Source organism: Vombatus ursinus, unplaced genomic scaffold, assembly GCF_900497805.2.
Source record: "Vombatus ursinus unplaced genomic scaffold, bare-nosed wombat genome assembly UNPS02011700.1, whole genome shotgun sequence".
Taxonomy (NCBI): Eukaryota; Metazoa; Chordata; class Mammalia; order Diprotodontia; family Vombatidae; genus Vombatus; species Vombatus ursinus.
Window position 1 is genome coordinate 7990695 of NW_020951478.1, and position 17483 is coordinate 8008177.

Genomic DNA, 17483 nt, shown 5'->3' on the forward strand with positions numbered 1-17483 from the left:
TTTCTACGTAGACATTCGTCCAAGAGTATGAGAAAGAACTAGAAAGGTTTGAAAGATAGACAAATATATACACATGCAACGCACCGACTTAAGTCATATTTAATGCACGAACATGAATATACCCTGGGGTGTAGACGGTGTTTCTCTGGAGGGGTAGAAACAAGGACACATGGGAACGCACAAATACACGTAAGCAAGGTGCCAACCCAACGGGGAACCGATCCCGTTTGCTAAGACGCTCTGAAATCGGGCAGTAGGGGAGACGTTTGGGTACTAAGGAGTAGTGCAGGGAGAGGGTTCAGGGGAAGGGAGGGGTGGGAGGCAGTTTCTCTTTGCGGCTGCTACCGCTGATGGCAGGCGGCGCGGGAGCACTTGGGCTCTGGCAAGCTGGTTTTCCCTGGCAGGCACGTGACGGGGTTTGGCCGGATTGCTCCCGGGGCTGCAGGAGTGGGAGGAGGAGGAGGAGGCGAGGAGGAGGAGGAGGGGTGGGGGGCTGTCCTGTTGTGTACTTAGGTCGTGTGCTGGGGCTTTTCTCTCCTAGGAGAAGAGAAGGGGAGAGGAGGGGGAGGGGCCACTGCTCCGCCTTCTCCTTTTCGCAATGTTGACGCAATCTATAAATAGTGGAACAAAAGGACCAACTTCCTCGGAGCTTTGCTGAAACTGCACAAAAAATACCGTCGGGGGGTTCCCTCCAGCGGGGCAGTGGGGAGGGGAGAGCGGAGCGCGGGCCCGACCCGGGCCGCGGGGGACACCTGGCTGCAGGCGCTGCCGCCTCCTCGCTTTGTATGCGCGGCAGCTCGAGTCCCGGGGCCAGGGGCTCTGCAGCTGCCTCCCTCGCTCGCTCCCTCCCTCGTCCGCCCGCCCGCGATCTTCGTCTTCCTCGGCTGACAGGTCAGTAGGTGCCGCCCGCTCCGGTGTCCTGTGCGCCCAGCCTCGGGGAAAGGGAGGGCAGCGGGGCAAAGAGGACGGGAAAACCGCCTCCATCCACGCGCACCGCGAGCCCAGGGCGGCGGAGAGGGACGCGGGCAGCTCGAGCCATGCGGGGGCTGGGGCCCGGGAGCCGCACGGCTGGAAGGTCGGCGCGCTGGGGAGCCCAGCCCCGCCCCGCCCCGCGGGCCCGGCTCGGAGAGGAGCAGACGGTGTCTGGCCGCCTCTGCCCTGCTCTGAGCCCGCACTGGAGCTTTCCTACACCCGGAGGAGACTGGAGCGGCGAGAGACAGGAGAACCGCCCAGCCGCACACGCCCGAGCTCCGGAGCCTCCTCACCCCGAGCGCCCGCCGCTGGGGGGCGGAGGGGGCGGGGGACCTGGCCGCCGAGCGCCCGGACGCGCAGCTGTGGCAGTTGCTTCAGAGTGGGGGGAAGGAAAGGGGGGGAGGCAGGGGGGACGGAGGCGGGGCGGGCGCTGTTGACAGCCGGGCCAACGAGGGGAGGGCGGAGGTGGGAGACGGAGGTGGGGGTGGGGGAGCCCACGAGCGCGCGCGCAATGGGGTGTGGGGGTAATGGGAGGGAAAGAGTTGAGGACACGTGATGGGCAGACGCCCCCGCCACAGGCTGACAACGGTGGGATGACGTAATGGCCCCTAACAACGGGAGGCGGCACTTCCGTCCCCCTTCCCCACCTCCTCCGCTACTTTACTGCGCTAGCCTCCGGCGGCTGCCGTTGATTTGCTAGGTCTTTGGAGATGAGGGTATTTCTCTCTGCACCTTCGCCCCAGGAGAAGAAAATGGCAAACCACCTCAGTATCTTTGCCAAGAACACCCCACAATGGGGTCACCGAAAGTCGGACACCACTGTAACGGCTACCACCACCACCACCACCTTCCCTCCAGCCTCCATTCCCAGCTTAGTGTCCCCGTTTGGCCTGAAGCCAGGGCATTTTTTTCTAACCCTCTCCCCTGCAGGGCCGCCCCCTCTCGCGTTCCCGCCTCCCCATTGTGTGAGCGGCAGTTCGGGGCGGAGGCCGGAGCCGGCCCCCTGCGGCTCCGCGTCCAGCCCGGCCCCTCCGCACTCTGGCGGCCTAGTCCCGGCAGCTTCGCTCTCGGCCGCCGCTCGGCGCTGTTGCCGGAGCAGCTAAGTGCGGGGGCGAGCTCGGAGGAGCCCCCTTCGCCGCCGCGTCCCGCGAGAGGGGAGGTGCCCCACTCGGGCCGGGCCTCCTGGAGGTGTTGTAAGGGCTTGTCGAGGGCCCCGGGGGAGGGGCGCGCTGCCCCTCCTCTCGGGGGGAAGCTCAAGGCTTGGGGTGACTCAGCGCAGCGGTAGCTATTTATAGGTTGGGTCGTTGTGGGCAAGAAAGACTTCACCCAAATCTGTCCGTTCGATGCGAAATAACTCCCTTAAGCAAGAATTGAACGATTTAACTTATAGAAAAGCAAATGTTTGGCTGCAGGGGTATGGCGCAGAACCTGTCTTTTACATAAACGCAAGTTATTATGGAACTGCTAAACTTTTTGAGACGTTATTAGAGATAGGTGAATGTGGGGGGACGCGGCCAAACGCTCACTGCACGTTCCCTTTGGTGTGCTTGTGCTACCTTGCGAGCGATATAATCAGGGAAAGACCCAGCAGTCCTCTTAAGGAGGTTCTGAAATAACAGGAACAATGTTATTTACTGCCTAGTTACACCAAATTTGTCTGCTGGAAGACAATGAAATCCAGATCTGAGGTCAGAGGCTAATTACAGAATTTGTAAAATATATTTCTTAAACGTTACCATGTGGTGCTTAGGTACAAAGTAACTGTTTAATTCCTATAGGGTACTTGAAAAACAATGAAAACAACATAATTCCTACAAAAGCTATGACAAGAAATTCTTTGAGGATTTATAGAGCTAAATAGTATCTTGAGGAATAAACCTATCACTTCCAGGAGCTATCCTTTTTTAAAGTGGTACAGCAGGTACCACAAATATTTTAAATTTTCAGAAATACGGTGAAAGTTGCAGATACTTAATAACTGTGGGTGAATTTTTCTTTACTCAATGGCTGTTATTTTATTTCCTCCCATCCCTTTTATGGGAAGGAAAGATGGGAGAGGAGGAGAGGGCACACTAAGATCCTACTAGGTGTCAGTCACTGTACTAAGTAAGCACTTTACAAATATCTCACTTGATCCTCACAACAACCTTGTGAGGTAGGTGGTGGTTTTATCCCCCATTTTACAGTTGAAGAAACTGAGGCAAACAAGTTAAATGACTTGCCCTGGGTCATGCAGCTAGTGTCAAGCTTAATTTGAATTCAGGTGTTCCTGACCCGAAGCCCAGCGCTTTGCAGCGCCACCTAGCTGAAATACAAGGAAATAAAAGCTGGTACAGAGAAGCGCCCTCATTCAAATTTCTCGACTTCGAAAGTTTTCCTTTAGGAAATGGGACTTGGGGATGTCCTTGGAAAAGAAAAGGGAAATACTCTTCTGGATAGGGAAATTGATTTTTTTTTATCTACCTGGATAAAGAAATACAGAGTCTGAATTAAAAGTGAGACAAAAGTAGCTTGATAAAAAAAATTTATTTCAGAAAAAAGTCTGCAAATAAATGAACCTTACTTTATGAAACAAGAAAATAGTCCCTAATTAGGTATATGCCAAGATTCTTAATATACTTTCAAAACTAGCAGAAGTTCTGGTTTTTAGGTGCTCCCTCTCATAGCTGATAGTTGCTGTTACCAGAACCTGAACATGAGGCTCATTAATAGTTGATCAGCAGTACATTTGTAGCATTTACTGGGATCTTGATATTCCTCTCCTCTACTCGGAGACTATCCCCACATTCATATTTTAAGATACGTGCTAGAGGTAGCTTGAACCTGAATTGTTATGTTTCTACTGTGAACACTCGTAGACCTCAGAAACTGGTACACTATTGGCAAAGCAGGGCTGGATTTCTTTGTTGATTTTCTAGAGTTAAGAAAGTGATAGAGAAATTATTAATATTGCAGACTAGACTTAAGTATATTCTTCCTGGGAGAGCCAGTTATAAAAATTTACCAGCTCGTACTTAGACCATGCTTCTGCAGAACTAAGACTTAAGTGAAGGAAGGACTCATAAAATGATAAAACTTTCATATGAGGTCAAATGTATGTGCAGTCTATTGAGTCCAGTATGCCGATGTGGCACTACAAATAGCTTTGGGTGATAGAATGGTTCATCTCCCTTGTCAATCCCAACACAATTCCTTTAATAACATGTTGGCACAGTTACCATCATGAATTCTTGTTCTTTAAAAAATTCTATCTTTTGTCTTTATGTAGCCTTCATTTCCCAATACCCACAGACCCATCTTCTAAAAAAAAAAAAGCAGTTTAGCAAAAAGAACCAACACATCAACTGAGATGACAATATATGCAATGTCTCTTGATGTAGCAGAGTGGAGGAAAATGCGCTCTTACCTCCTTTTAAAGGCCAAGTCTAGCTATCATATGTACATGGTTAGTTTATTTTTTGCTGTTTCTGGTTCCAGTTCACCTTAAATAAGTTGATAAGTCTCCCCAAGCTTCTCTGTATTCTTCATTTCTATCTTTTCTTACAGTGAAATAACATGCCATTGCATTTCTTTACCACAACGTTTAGCCACTTGCCATTTGAGGAGTGCCTGCTTTGCTACTCCAAAAAAAAAAAAAAATGCTGCTATAGAATTCAGACCTTTTTGAGATCATTTATATTTTATACTGATACTACTGGAGGGTTAGTCTGGAATCTCAGTTTTCTCCTCTGTAAAATGGGAATGATATCTGTGCTCCCTGACTTGAATGAAAATATCTGTTAAACACTTTGCAAACTTTAAAGTGTTATATAAATGTCTATTGACTTTAAAAGCTGGAAAAGCATACTGTCCAGTGTGTAAAATAGTACTTCATTAGTCATTGGATCATAAATTTTTAACATAAAAGTCATCTAGCCTACCCCTTTTAGCAATCAATTAGCAAGTATTAAGTGCCTCCTGTGAGCCAGGCACTGAGGATACAGGTACAAAGCATGAAATAATCAACGTTTGAAATAAGCTTTCATTTTGATGGGAGAGACAACTACATATGAAAATGTGTACTGTAAAGTTAATAAATACACATACACCAAATGTTAACTATAAGTTTACTTATGTAGAGAGAGAGAGAGAGTTCTAGCAGTTGGGAGAGATGAAGAGACTTCATAAAGAAAAGTGGTATCTGAACATTTCATTTTCCAAATTAGGCAACTGGGCCTAAAGTGGTTAAATGATTTGCCCAAAGTCACAGCCAGAATTTGAACCCAAGTCTTTTGAGCCAAGTCTAACACTTCCCTTTGTACTACACAGCCCTTTTGAGAGTCAAGGGATGGGTCTAGCTAGTTAATTTCAGACCTTTAGCAAAATTTTCAAAAACTTCCCTCTCTCCCATCCTGTTTCTCATACCTTCAATGTATTATTTGAAGAAAAAAAAAAATCTTCCCCTTCCCCCCCCCCCCAAAAAAAAATCTCAAGCAAAATGTTGACTTGTAAATCCTCAGTTCAGGGACTGTTTAGGCAGGTTGTCATTTGCAAAGGCATCTCTACTAAATCCTTTGATTTGAAAGACTCTTTCACTTCTGTCAGAGCTATCTGTCCACCCTGGCATTAGCAAACATTCCTTGTCATCAGAAGCATCAAGGACTTAAGTGACTTGCCCAGGGTCACACAGCTAATGTTATATGTCTGAGGCTGCATATGAATTCAGGTCCTCCTGAATCCAGGGCTGGTGTTCTGTCCACTGCGCCACCTACCTGCCCTGCATCAAGGACTTTTTAGGTTTGACTGTTAGTCCTAGTGAGATAATAGGACCACAGATTTAGAGCTTTGAGAGACTTCAGGGGCCATCTTGTCAGCCTTCTAATTTAACAAGGAAAACTGAGACCCAGGGAGACCAAAGGACTTGCCCAAGCACTCACAAGTAGTCATCCTTGGAGGTAGGAATTGACCAGAGTTTCTCAGACTGCAGAACCAAGATGCATTCCACTGGGCCACACTGCTTCTAGCTCTGTTATTTACATAAGATCATAGATTGGAGCCCATCCTGATTAGCCTCATCATTTTAGATGAGGAAACAGGCTTAAGGAGGTTAAGGGATTGGTCTAAGTTCATACTGGAAGTGTCATAGACAGGATTTGAATCCAGGCCCTCTGACTCCAGAGCTAATGTCCTTGCCACTCTCACACTGCATATTTCAACTGTTGTGGCAAAATGTCCATAATACTTTCATTACAATAAGTAGAAGCTTCATCCTTCATTAATGGTCCAAAAATTTCCTTTCTTGGATGGTATAAGCATTTATGTTGTACTAAGCACTTTACAAATATTATCTTACCTGATCTTCACAAAAACCCTGAGAGATAGGTGCTGTTATTTCTCCCATCTTACAGTTAAGGAAACTGAGGCAGACAGAGGTTAAATGACTTATCTAGGTTACATAACTATTAAGTGTCTGAGGCTGGATTTGAACTCTGATCTTCAGGACCAGGCCCAGTGCTCTAACCATTGCCCTACTTAGTTGCCTCTAGGGCAGCTAAACAAAGAAAAGCAAAAACATGGTCCTTGCCCTCAAGGAGCTCACATTCTAAGGTAGGGGTTTTAAGAAGCAGAGGTGAAGAGAAGATCCATTTCAGGCATGGAACACAACAGCTGTACACAGAAGGAATTGAGAGGGATGATGAATGTTGTGTATGGGGCAGGGCAGTTTGACCGGAATACGAAAGAGTATATTTTCAAAAAGTGATTGCAAATTAATATAATATGCTGAAGCCTTCTGTGTATCATCAAAATCCATATTGTGAATCTGAATAGATTTAGAATGTAGATTTTTTAAAATGAAAAATTATTTAGATGTAATTCATATATCTGTGCATATAAATTTATGAAAGCTTCGATAACAGTATAACTTAGTGATCTTTTAAAAAAAGAAAAAAGTATATTGCTTTTTAAAAATAAATGTTTTTATGTTTGCTGTTTTCTGTACAGCAGGGATATGCAAAAGGTCTTATACCATTCAGTTTAAACAAACAGGTTGGTTTAGACCAACATCTTAAGACATGTTCCATAGTAAATTCAAAATGGATACATGACTCACATATTAAATGTTATTGTATTGTTGGCAGAGCTGTGAAATGTAACCAGTCTAGAAAGCTATTTGGAATTATTTGAAGAAAGTAACTAAAATATCCATACCCTTTTCCACTTCTATGCACACCTCCTAAGGAAATCAGTGACAAAAATGAAAGGCTCTGTTATACTTACACCAAAATGGTTCTGTCGGTACTTGTTATGGTAACAAAGATCTCCAAACAAAGGTTTATGCCTATCCATTGAGGTATGGATAAACAAGTTGTAGTATATGAATATAGTGGAATATTATTGAGCTACAAGAAACAATATGATGAATACAAAGAAGCATGGAAAGACTTAGAAGAACTGATGCCAAGTTAAGTAAGCAGAACCAGGAAAACTGTATACACAGTGACTACAGCAATATAAATAGAAAAAAAAAAAACAGCAGCTAAACAATCACAACAATGCTGTGAAATTATAATGACCAAGTTTAACCCCAAAAAAGTGACATGAGAAGTCACCTCCCCCCAGTTCTTTGTAGAACTGGGAATATGGGTGTGGAACACTACATGTAATGAACTGTTTCTCGAACTGTTGGTTAGTTTTTCTGAACTTTTTATTTCTTTATTATAATGGATGGTTGTGAGGGACTGTCTGATGTTGGCAGCTACCAGGTTGAGCGCTGTGGCAAGAGTAGGGTAGGATCTGGGTATTTTGGAAGTCGAGGCAGGGGCTGTGGTAGGCAGAATCGTGGTGAACTGGGATGGGCTGGATACAGAGAAGCCCTGAGGCAGTGGGCAGTGCTATGTGAGATAAGCTGGGTGCAAGGAAGTAGCCGGAGCTTGAGCTCCTGAGGCAAGGGGCGGTGCCACGTGGGAGTGGGACGGCAGGGGACTGAGGGTTCTCTTGGAAGGATTCAGGGGTGATGCAATGGGAAACATAGATGATGCGAAAATAAAAGCTATCAAAAATTATTTTTTAAAAACCTTATAGGCCAGACCTCAAGTAGTAGTGCTCCCAATTTTCTGACTTAATAACAACCATGGAGCCCGTCCGTAGAATCTTGGGTAAACAATGTTTTCATTGTGGTATCAAAGAGAGAATAACTGTCACCAAACCATGCCATGCAATTTTACAAATGCTATTTATCTACACTCTACATTGTAGAAGGGCATCCTGACAGTGTTACTATGACAGAAAACTGCCAGCGAGCCAACTTATTTTGAGGAATCTAAAATGATGGCAGGGTTGGCAAAATAAGTTTCAAATTAGTTTTATGATGAATGCTATTCTTACCTTTGTATGCCATTAAGACTATTGCACATACATAGAAGCACTTTAGAAGAATAGCAAAACAAAAATGATATATTAAGTGTTTAATAAAGACCATATACTGGTAATGCTAGTGTCTTAAGACCAGAATACAGTCTTACTTTTTTAATTAGTAAAACCTAATAACTTTTAAGGTTATTCTGTATAATGCTGTTTATCTTCACCTCATCTGTCTTCTGTCTTTGATAGTTTAATATGAAATGGATTTTGAAAGAACATTAAAAAAAATTTATTAAGTACCTTTTATTTATGTACAAGGAAGTACAGTCTAGGCAACAAGCATTTATTAACTTCTTGCTATGTGCCAAGCACTGTATAGTAGTGTATAAAATAGTCCGTGAGGTGATCTGGATAATAAAATGACTTCACGCTGGTAGAAATTTAACTTCATCACAGAATTATTCTTGCTGTGCATATTTGCTTCTACTGGTATGAGGATAATTACTGCATACATTTGGAGCATACTTCCTGTGGTAACACATATGCTTTAAATAACCGATTAAGCAAAAAAGAGATTCCAGAATTGCAATTCATAACATATAGTAACAATAATAAAAGGAGAAAACTAGTAACAGTATAGTTTCATGGAAAAATCTCATTCTTTTAAAGTGCATATCCTCACAATTCAGCCTTGACGTTTTATGAGATGTTTTGTCCTTTACTCTTTACATAGGTTAAGTTTTACTTGATTCTTGGTTTGTTTGTTTTTTGTTTTTGTTTTTGGTTGGGCAATGGGGGTTAAGTGACTTGCCCAGGGTCACACAGCTAGTAAGTGTTACATGTGTAAGGCCGAATTTGAACTTAGGTGCTCCTGAATCCAGGGCTGGTGCTCTATCCACTGTGCCACTTAGCTGCCCCCCCCTTTTTAAAAAAGTTTTACTTAAGCCTTAATTTGCCTACTTATAATAACCAGTTACCAAAATTATTCATTTCTCATGTGCTCCTATTAAATAAAGTTACTCTGATCATCTGGGAGAACTTCCATTTAGAGAAGTAACAAGAGATGATACTTGTTTTCATATGAAAACTCAACCTTGGTGTCACCCTTAACTCATCTCTGGAACTTGCCCCACATATCCAACGATGCCAAGTCACACTTTCTGCCCTGTCCCTATCTCTCTCTTTATTCATTCAGCAGCCACCCTGGTATCGGTCCTCACCACCTCATGCTCGGACTGCTACAGTAGCCTGCTGATTGGTTTCCTTGCCTTGTTTCTCCCCACACAGCTGGCAGTTGATCCTGCGGCTCAGCTTGCTAAAGTACAGGTCTGACCATGTCACCCTTCTCCATAAACTCTATAGTTATAATATATACATGAAGATATAAAATTCTGTGTTTGGCATTTAAAGTCCTTCACAACCTAGACCCTTCCTACCTTTCCAGTCTTCTTAGATTTTACTCCCCTTTCACACCCTACTGACTAAGATTATCCTTTGGGATTTTAATCATGTTGGCTTCCTTGAATAGTACTTGAATGATAAGACTCTTCCACTTCCTTAGTTCTAGCAACCTCCAATTCCACCATTCTTCTGCTATGGCCAATCCTAAACTTTATGATTCCACCCTTATACCATAGTTTACCACCCTTTCACTCACACATTAAACAAGCACCTTACCCCATATTGTGACCTCCAGGTCTTTACTCTTCCAGCCTATTTTCCCCATTCTGATTTCACTTGCCTCTACACTGAAATTTGACCCCCAAATCTGCTACTTTATGTTCTTAGAGAGCTTTTTGCCTCTAATCTTCTATTCTTCCTCTCATCTTCAATCCTGGATAACCCCCACCATCAAACTGTGGCTGCTCCTGATAGCTAAAACAAAGTTAGGAAGTCATGTTGATTTCACAAGCTTGTTGTTATGTCTCACTCTTCCTTGACACTGTGGACCATAGCGCACCAATACTGGCCATGGGGTTTTTTTGGGCAAAGTTACTGGTTTGCCATTTCCTTCTCCAGTGGATTAAGGCAAACAGAGGTTAAATAAGTTGCCCAGGATCACTCAGCTAGTGTCTGAGGCTAGATTTGAACTCGGGTCTTCCTGACTCTAGGCCCAGTGCTCTATCCACTGAGCTACCTAGCTGCCTCACTGGCTTATGGTACATTTATAGCTCATTTGGGCTGTTGTCTCCAACATTTACTGGCTCAATTTTATTCTCTAAAGTGATTATTTTAAACTTTTTATCCTCTCAAATTCTCATCACAATCTTACCTTCCTCCTTTTCCACTTTCTACCCCATTCTCTCTCTCACTAACTTGGAGCAGATAATCTAATTTCTTATTTCATGGAGAAGATTGAGATGATCCACTGTAATTCTGAGGAGCTGTTAGCTGGATCCATAGGAATGAGGGCACTTGTTCCTCTTGATCTTGGGTATAGACATGCAGTTTGGACCCAGGTAAGACCTGGGGGACTCAGCCTCTGATGAGGAGTAGGCTTGTTTCTCACATGTTTCATTCTGTCATGCTACCCACCCTGGAGCCCATAGGAAAAATAGCTTACAACTTAGGTCTCACAAAAAAAGGGGGTCCAAGAGGTAGCTGGTGCACAATATGAAGCAAGATATGGGATAAGTACTTTATTTTTACATACAAAGTAATGCTAAGCATGAAAGAATCATGGCACACATTAACATAATTAATATAACATCTACACGATTCATATAGAATAATTTTCAACTATTGTTAAAAAAAAAACCTGGGGGCAGCTAGGTGGTACAGTGGATAGAGTACCGGCCCTAGATTCAGGAGGACCTGAGTTCAAATCCAACCTCAGACACATAACACTTACTAGCTGTGTGACCCTAGACAAGTCACTTAACCCCATGCCTAGCCAAGAAAACAAAAAACAAACAAAAAAAAAAACCTGTCATGAGGCTAATACTTAAACCTTATTTGAACGTAAAGCAATTTGCAGGTCTACTGAGAAGGCATTTTATATTTTCCCTTGACTTGACACTGTCCAAAAAGATGCAGCCAGACTTGAGTTGGTCATCTTCTTGTTAACGACTGTCCTCAGCAAGTGTGCTGGAGTAATCACTGGAGATTCCCTCTGCTACCATTCAATTCCAACTGCCAATGGAACTTCCAGACCTGTCAGACAGTATTGTCTACAGTGATGGACAGTTCTGCCTCAGGATAGTCATTTGTCTAAGATTAAGAAAGAACAAACACAGAAGTTACAGAAGTGACCAGGGGCCCAAGTGTAAGCTTGCTTCTTTGTTCCCCCTGGTACTCACTGCCATGTGGGTGACATCCCTTCACCCAGGGAGGGCAAGGTGTGTATCCTTCCTCTCTCCCCTAAGTAGGAGTTGTATTGTGCATCTGGAGAGTGGAAGCTGAGAGAAAGCCAGCTAACCATTAGCGGCAGTCTCTTTTTTCAACAATTTCAGCACCTAGTCCTGTTATCATTGTCAAGAGTTAGGGAGATGGTGAAGGGACTACTCGGGGTTTATTTACCAAGTCATATTAAAAAGCAACATGATTGGCCAGAAGCAGCTGGAAAAGTTCATCATCCTTAAATGGCCCAAACAATGAGTCACCATGTCCTTAGGGTCCTCAGAAGTTTCCAGGGGAGTTCTGGCTCTGGGCACATGTTCTATGGGATGGCTCTTACAGGCCATTCAGGCTCAATTCAAAATGGAAAATTCCTCAGACTCTCCTCCACAATCTAAAACTTAACAGGATCCTCATCCATTATATCTTCTCTCCTATCTTAGAGGGAATGCATATTATTACTTTCTGAAGCCAATCTCTTTACCTTCAGATTTTATCTTTTCTCCACATTGCTTCTCTCAGCAAATCATCCCTCTGTCTATCTCATGCATCTTAAGCTTCTCACTCTCCATTACTTCTTTCACATGTTTACAAATGAGCTGTTTTCCTATTCCTAAAAATATCTTCCATTGACCATTCTATAATCTAGCTACCATCTCTGCTCTTTCATGGACAGCGTTGCAAAATGGCCTCCATTTCTACCCCTCTATTAAAACTGCTCTTTCAGAGGTCTTTAGTGATCTACTAATTACCACATCAGGCCTTCTTTCCTCCTTGACTGTAGCATTTGACATTATCAACCACCTTTTCCTTCTGGATACTCTTCCCCTTCCTTGACTTCTAAGATCTTCTGTTCTCTTGATTCTCTTTCTGCCTTTCTCTAATATGTCTCTTAAGATGAATGTTCCCTAAGGTTCTGTCCCTAATCCTCTTTTCTTTTAGTAGTCTCTCTTCCTTCTTGGCAATATCATTTGATCCTATGGTTTGTTTCAACTGCACTCTCTATGTAGATAATTTTTAAGTCTATATCCCTGACCTGTGGAACTCCAAATCTTTGAAAGTTTCTGTAATAGTTCTTTGAAGTAAACCACAAGGCATAACTTCTCCCCAGCTCCCTCTGTTCCCATGCATCAAAGCACACATCTCTGACCACACTCGTCTTTTCTTTCTTTTGCCAGTTACCGTTCCAAGTGACCCTGATTCACCATGTGCTGGGATGGTGGTGTCAGGTCACAAAACTTCACCTGGAGTTTGCAGCTGGCTAAAATAAGTAAGGTAAGAACATACTCTTTTCTTTTTTTATGTTTGTCACAAACAATCTTAATACTAAAGTCTCACTAACTAACTTGCAAAATATATAGTACAAACAAGGAAAACAGGGACAGTTACAGCAGTTTTCTGCTTGATGATTGTGAGGTCAAGACTGTTAACCACTCTTAGAAGAAGCAGTCATTAAATTTAAGAGACTTCTAAAATGAAGGATGGAGTGTATGCTTCCACTTATCAACATTATCAGCTAACATTTATTTAAAATCTATCAAAGGTAGAATTTATCCTGATTACCTATGAGATATTTAGCAAATTACATAAAAAACTTTTAATATTTAATCTGAACAAAAAAATTAAAAATAAAATTTTAAAAATATTTAATCTGAATGTATGTGACTCAGTTTCTCCATTGCAAAAACTCTGTTACATAATTAAATGTACTGTTTCACAATGGTTTGGTTTTTTTCTTTTACATTTTTAAGCTGTTTCCTTGAGGGAAAGTATTTATAATTTTTTGCTAAGTTGAAGAATTTACTTAATGTGAGAATAAAAGTTTAAATCTGATGATTTGGTTTTTTATATCTTTTATTTTGATGTCTTTTGTTCTTTTGATGTCTCTCATTCATTTCTGAGTATATCCCTCCCAAAAGCAGTTCAGCAAAACTAATCTACACATCAGCCTTTCCTGACAGCATATATAATATTACATGCTCATTTTCTCCCACCTCTGCAATAAAGGGCAAAGAAAGTCTTATGCATTTTTAAAAATCATGGCTTTTACTTTCAAATTGTTATAAATATATTTCCTATTTCAAGCCACATTCACCCAAACACAGCTGCCTCCTGAATCTTCCATTCAGATTCACATTTTTACCACTAGTTTGTGGGAATAAGTTTAAGCATATATTATTGAAGTATAATTATAGGCTAAGGCTCTGTCTAAACCTAGTAGATATCTAAATTACCAATGAATAATAACATTTTATGATGAATCTTATCATACCATGCTATAAAGCAGTTTCATTTTATTTCTAATATTCCTTTAAAACATTAGCAGAATCATAATTCTGAGAGTGAAGAAAACTACTAATTTATGTTTCTAAACTAGATACTGTAGAGTGTATCAGCTAGAATGTAGAAAGAACAACAGTAGAAATGCTCACTAATAGACAAAATCAAGAAAGGAAACGAGTAATAATCATGGCATCAAATGTCTACATAAATGCATACAATTTGGATAATAATAAGGTGAACTAGATCTCCTAATGTAAGGAATCAGATTTGACCTCATATATGTATTACTAAGACTTAGTGACTAGAATAGAGCTCTGGAACAATGTGACATTAGGAGAAGGACAGTAGATAGAACTTCTCAGTATTTTAGGATTGTTGATAATTAACTAACCACAGCCAAATAAACTAATGTAATTTTAGGCCTTATTAATAAAGAGAGGCATAGTATCCAGAGCCCAGGAAAAGAAAGTCTTCTATACTCCATCCTGGTCAGACTGCATGTATGGAGTATTAGTAGTCATTTCTGGGCACCGTTTTAAGAACGTTGACATACTGTGTATAGGGGGACCACCAGGATGATGAAGAGCCTTGAGACCATCTTCCAGGAAGTAGGAATGTTTATCCTAGAGAAGAGAGAAGACTTGGGGCAAAGGGAACATGATAGCTGTCCTGTAGAAAATGCACTGGTCTTGTACTGATTGACCTCAAAAGGCAGAACTAGTAGCAATGGTTTAAAACACTAAAGTGAGGCAGTTTTCAGTTCAAACAATATAAGGAAAATTTTGTTCTTCAGTCAGTTTAGTCATGTCCGACTCTTTGTGACCTCATTTGGGGTTTTCTTGGCAAAGCAAGTGCTTTGCCATTTCCTTCTCCAGCTCTTTTTACAGATGAAGAAACTGAAGCAAACAGAATTAAGTGACTCGCCCAGTGTCACACAGCTGGTAAATGTCTGAGGCCACATTTGAACTCACTGAGATGGGTCTTCCTGACTTCCGGTTCAGCACTCTATCCACTCTATAACACCTAGCTGCCCTATCAAAAAATTGAACAGAGTGCCCTGGGGCAAAATGGGTTTCCATACATTAGAGCTCTTCAAGCAAAGATGGGATGGTAGTTCTTTAGATATTTGAAAATGGCTATCACATCTCCTGTTGATTGTATCTCTTCCATCCACGATCCTTTGACTATTCTTCATGTGACATGGTTTCCAGACTTCTTCCATCATCCTGTTTATCCTCCATTGATTGCACTTTAGTTTGTTAGTTTCTTTTTCTAAAAGGTTCCCAGATGTTAACACAATATTTTACATGTCATCTGATTAATGAAAGATACAGGGAACTATTATTTCCCTTGACCTGGACTGCTACAGTATATCCCAAGCCATGTTCCACGTGATCCTTTTGTTTTTGTGATGTGCGTAGGAGTTTCATGAGAAAATTTCATTGCATATTTATTCCATGGGTACCAAATATATTCCACTATAACATATTAAACATGAAGTCCTATATTATAACAAAATAAATATAGCTTTTTTGAATGAAAACAGACTTATTTCATCTATTTTATGCTGAAATATACCAATACCATCCCTTTCTTTCTCAGGCATAACATTCACCAGGGTCAGGATTTATAGGTTTCTTAAATATAGTTCAAGTCTAAAAGTATTTCACAGCTGAATTAATTTGGATAAATTGTTTTGTATTAATAATAATGACTAAAATTACTCTAGTTGCCATATCATACTGTGATAGTCTTATATTGAACTTCTGGCTCAATTTATATAAATCAACAAACCGTGTCTTCCCAATCTTGTATTTATGTTGCTTTTTTTTTTTCCTAAATATAGGATTTGAAATTTCAAAGCAACCTGTTTTGTTTGGTCTTATTTTTCCAGCCTGTGTTGATTTTTTAAAATATTGATTCTGGTATTTAATATATTCAGCAATTTGGTGTTTACTCCTAAAATGAGACATTTAAATGAGAGTTCCTTTCCCCATAGAATTTACAGAGTAATAGGGAGAATATTTATTCATACTCATATAAATATGATATAGAATAATATACATTACATGTATTATATTGCATTATTATATACCTAATTATGACAGAGGAATTGGTTTCCTTGGATTCATTGTCATCTACCTTTTTCCTTGAATACCACTCTACATCTCCCATCTTGAGGTCTCTTCACTATTTGATGCCCATGCCTGCAATGCTCTGACCTCCTCACTTTTAGCTCTTACTGCCCTGTTTACGTTCAAGACTCAGCTCAAATCCCACCTTCTGCAGGAAGCCTCTCCTTGCCCCTCCCACTTACTAATTTTTTCCCCTTTCAGATTCATCTATTCTATTTATATTTTATGTATACCTAGTTATTTACGTGTTGTCTCCCCCATTATAATGTATTCTCCTTGAGGGTAGGACCTTTTTTTGGCCTTTCTTTGTATCCCTAGCATTTAGCATAGTGCTGAGCACATAGTAAGTGCTTAATAAATATTTGTTGATTGATGGACTCAATGACTAACAGAGGTAGAAAAGCATGGGGTATATATAAGGGGCAAAGCCAGTAGTCCAGTATAGCTGAAGTGTAGAGGAAGTATGTGGAGGGGAGGGGGAAGAGTAGTATGAGGTAAGGCTTGGGGGGAGGTTGACATACTAGTTTGTGAACAGTATAAAATTCTAGATAAAATATTTTGAACGATGAATAGGGAGTGATTGGGGGATTTTCAGTAGAAGACTGTGTCATGACTAGATCTATGCCTAAGGAAAACAAGTGGCAGCAGTGAAGATGGTTTGGTGGCAGGAAGACCATTTAGGAACCTCTTACAAGTCCAAGGTGGTGGTGGTAGTAAGGCATGTATTGAGATGATGGCAGTGGGAAAACAGAAAAAGATGAATGTTAGAGATCATAGAGTGATCAGAACTGATGAGCTACTCAAATATAACACCAATGCTTGGAACATAGAAGACTAGTTGAATTGTGCCTTTCACAAGAGTAAAGTTAACACATTTGCCATTCCACCTATCATTGGGCCATCTGCAAACCTGTTAACTATGCCTCTTGTGTCTCCATCCAAATTACTGATTAAAATTTTCAGTGGGACAGGATCAAACATGCAATAGCACAGTTTTAGAGATTATGCTCCAGGATAATCGATTACAATGCTCTTCAGGTACAACTGTTCAACCATCTATAAATTCACTGGAAAAAAAAATACTACCATTCAGCCCATATTCTTACATCTTCACAAAGATATCATGAGAGATTTTGTCGAACACCTTATTGATGTTAAAGTAGATGGTTTATGCCATTCTCTTAACCTACCCATCTAATAACTTTCATAAAAAAGAAACAAAACCACACACTTTATTTGATATGATTTAGTTTTAGAGAACCCATGTTGGTACACAGTAGTCAATGATTTATTTTTTATGCTTATAAACCATCTGTTATAGAGTTTTGCAGGGATAGGTATCAACCTTATTAGTCTGTTTTCTAGAGTCTACCTTTTCTTCCCTTTTTTGAAAACTACAACACCTACCTGTTCTAG

General features: G+C 41.3%; 1 long non-coding RNA gene across 8 annotated transcripts in view; it reads left to right on the forward strand.

Moving 5' to 3' along the window:
* The first annotated feature begins 787 nt into the window (after positions 1-787).
* LOC114039230 overlaps positions 788-17483 on the forward strand; it is a 123376-nt gene continuing 106680 nt past the window's right edge. For 4 of the 8 annotated variants that reach the window (XR_003568640.1, XR_003568642.1, XR_003568643.1 and 1 more), the window contains exons 1-2: positions 788-891; positions 12828-12924. This is a non-coding gene — a long non-coding RNA (uncharacterized LOC114039230). The remainder of the gene's footprint in view (positions 892-12827; positions 12925-17483) is intronic. The other 4 variants (XR_003568639.1, XR_003568638.1, XR_003568644.1 and 1 more) reach the window with 1 other exon arrangement.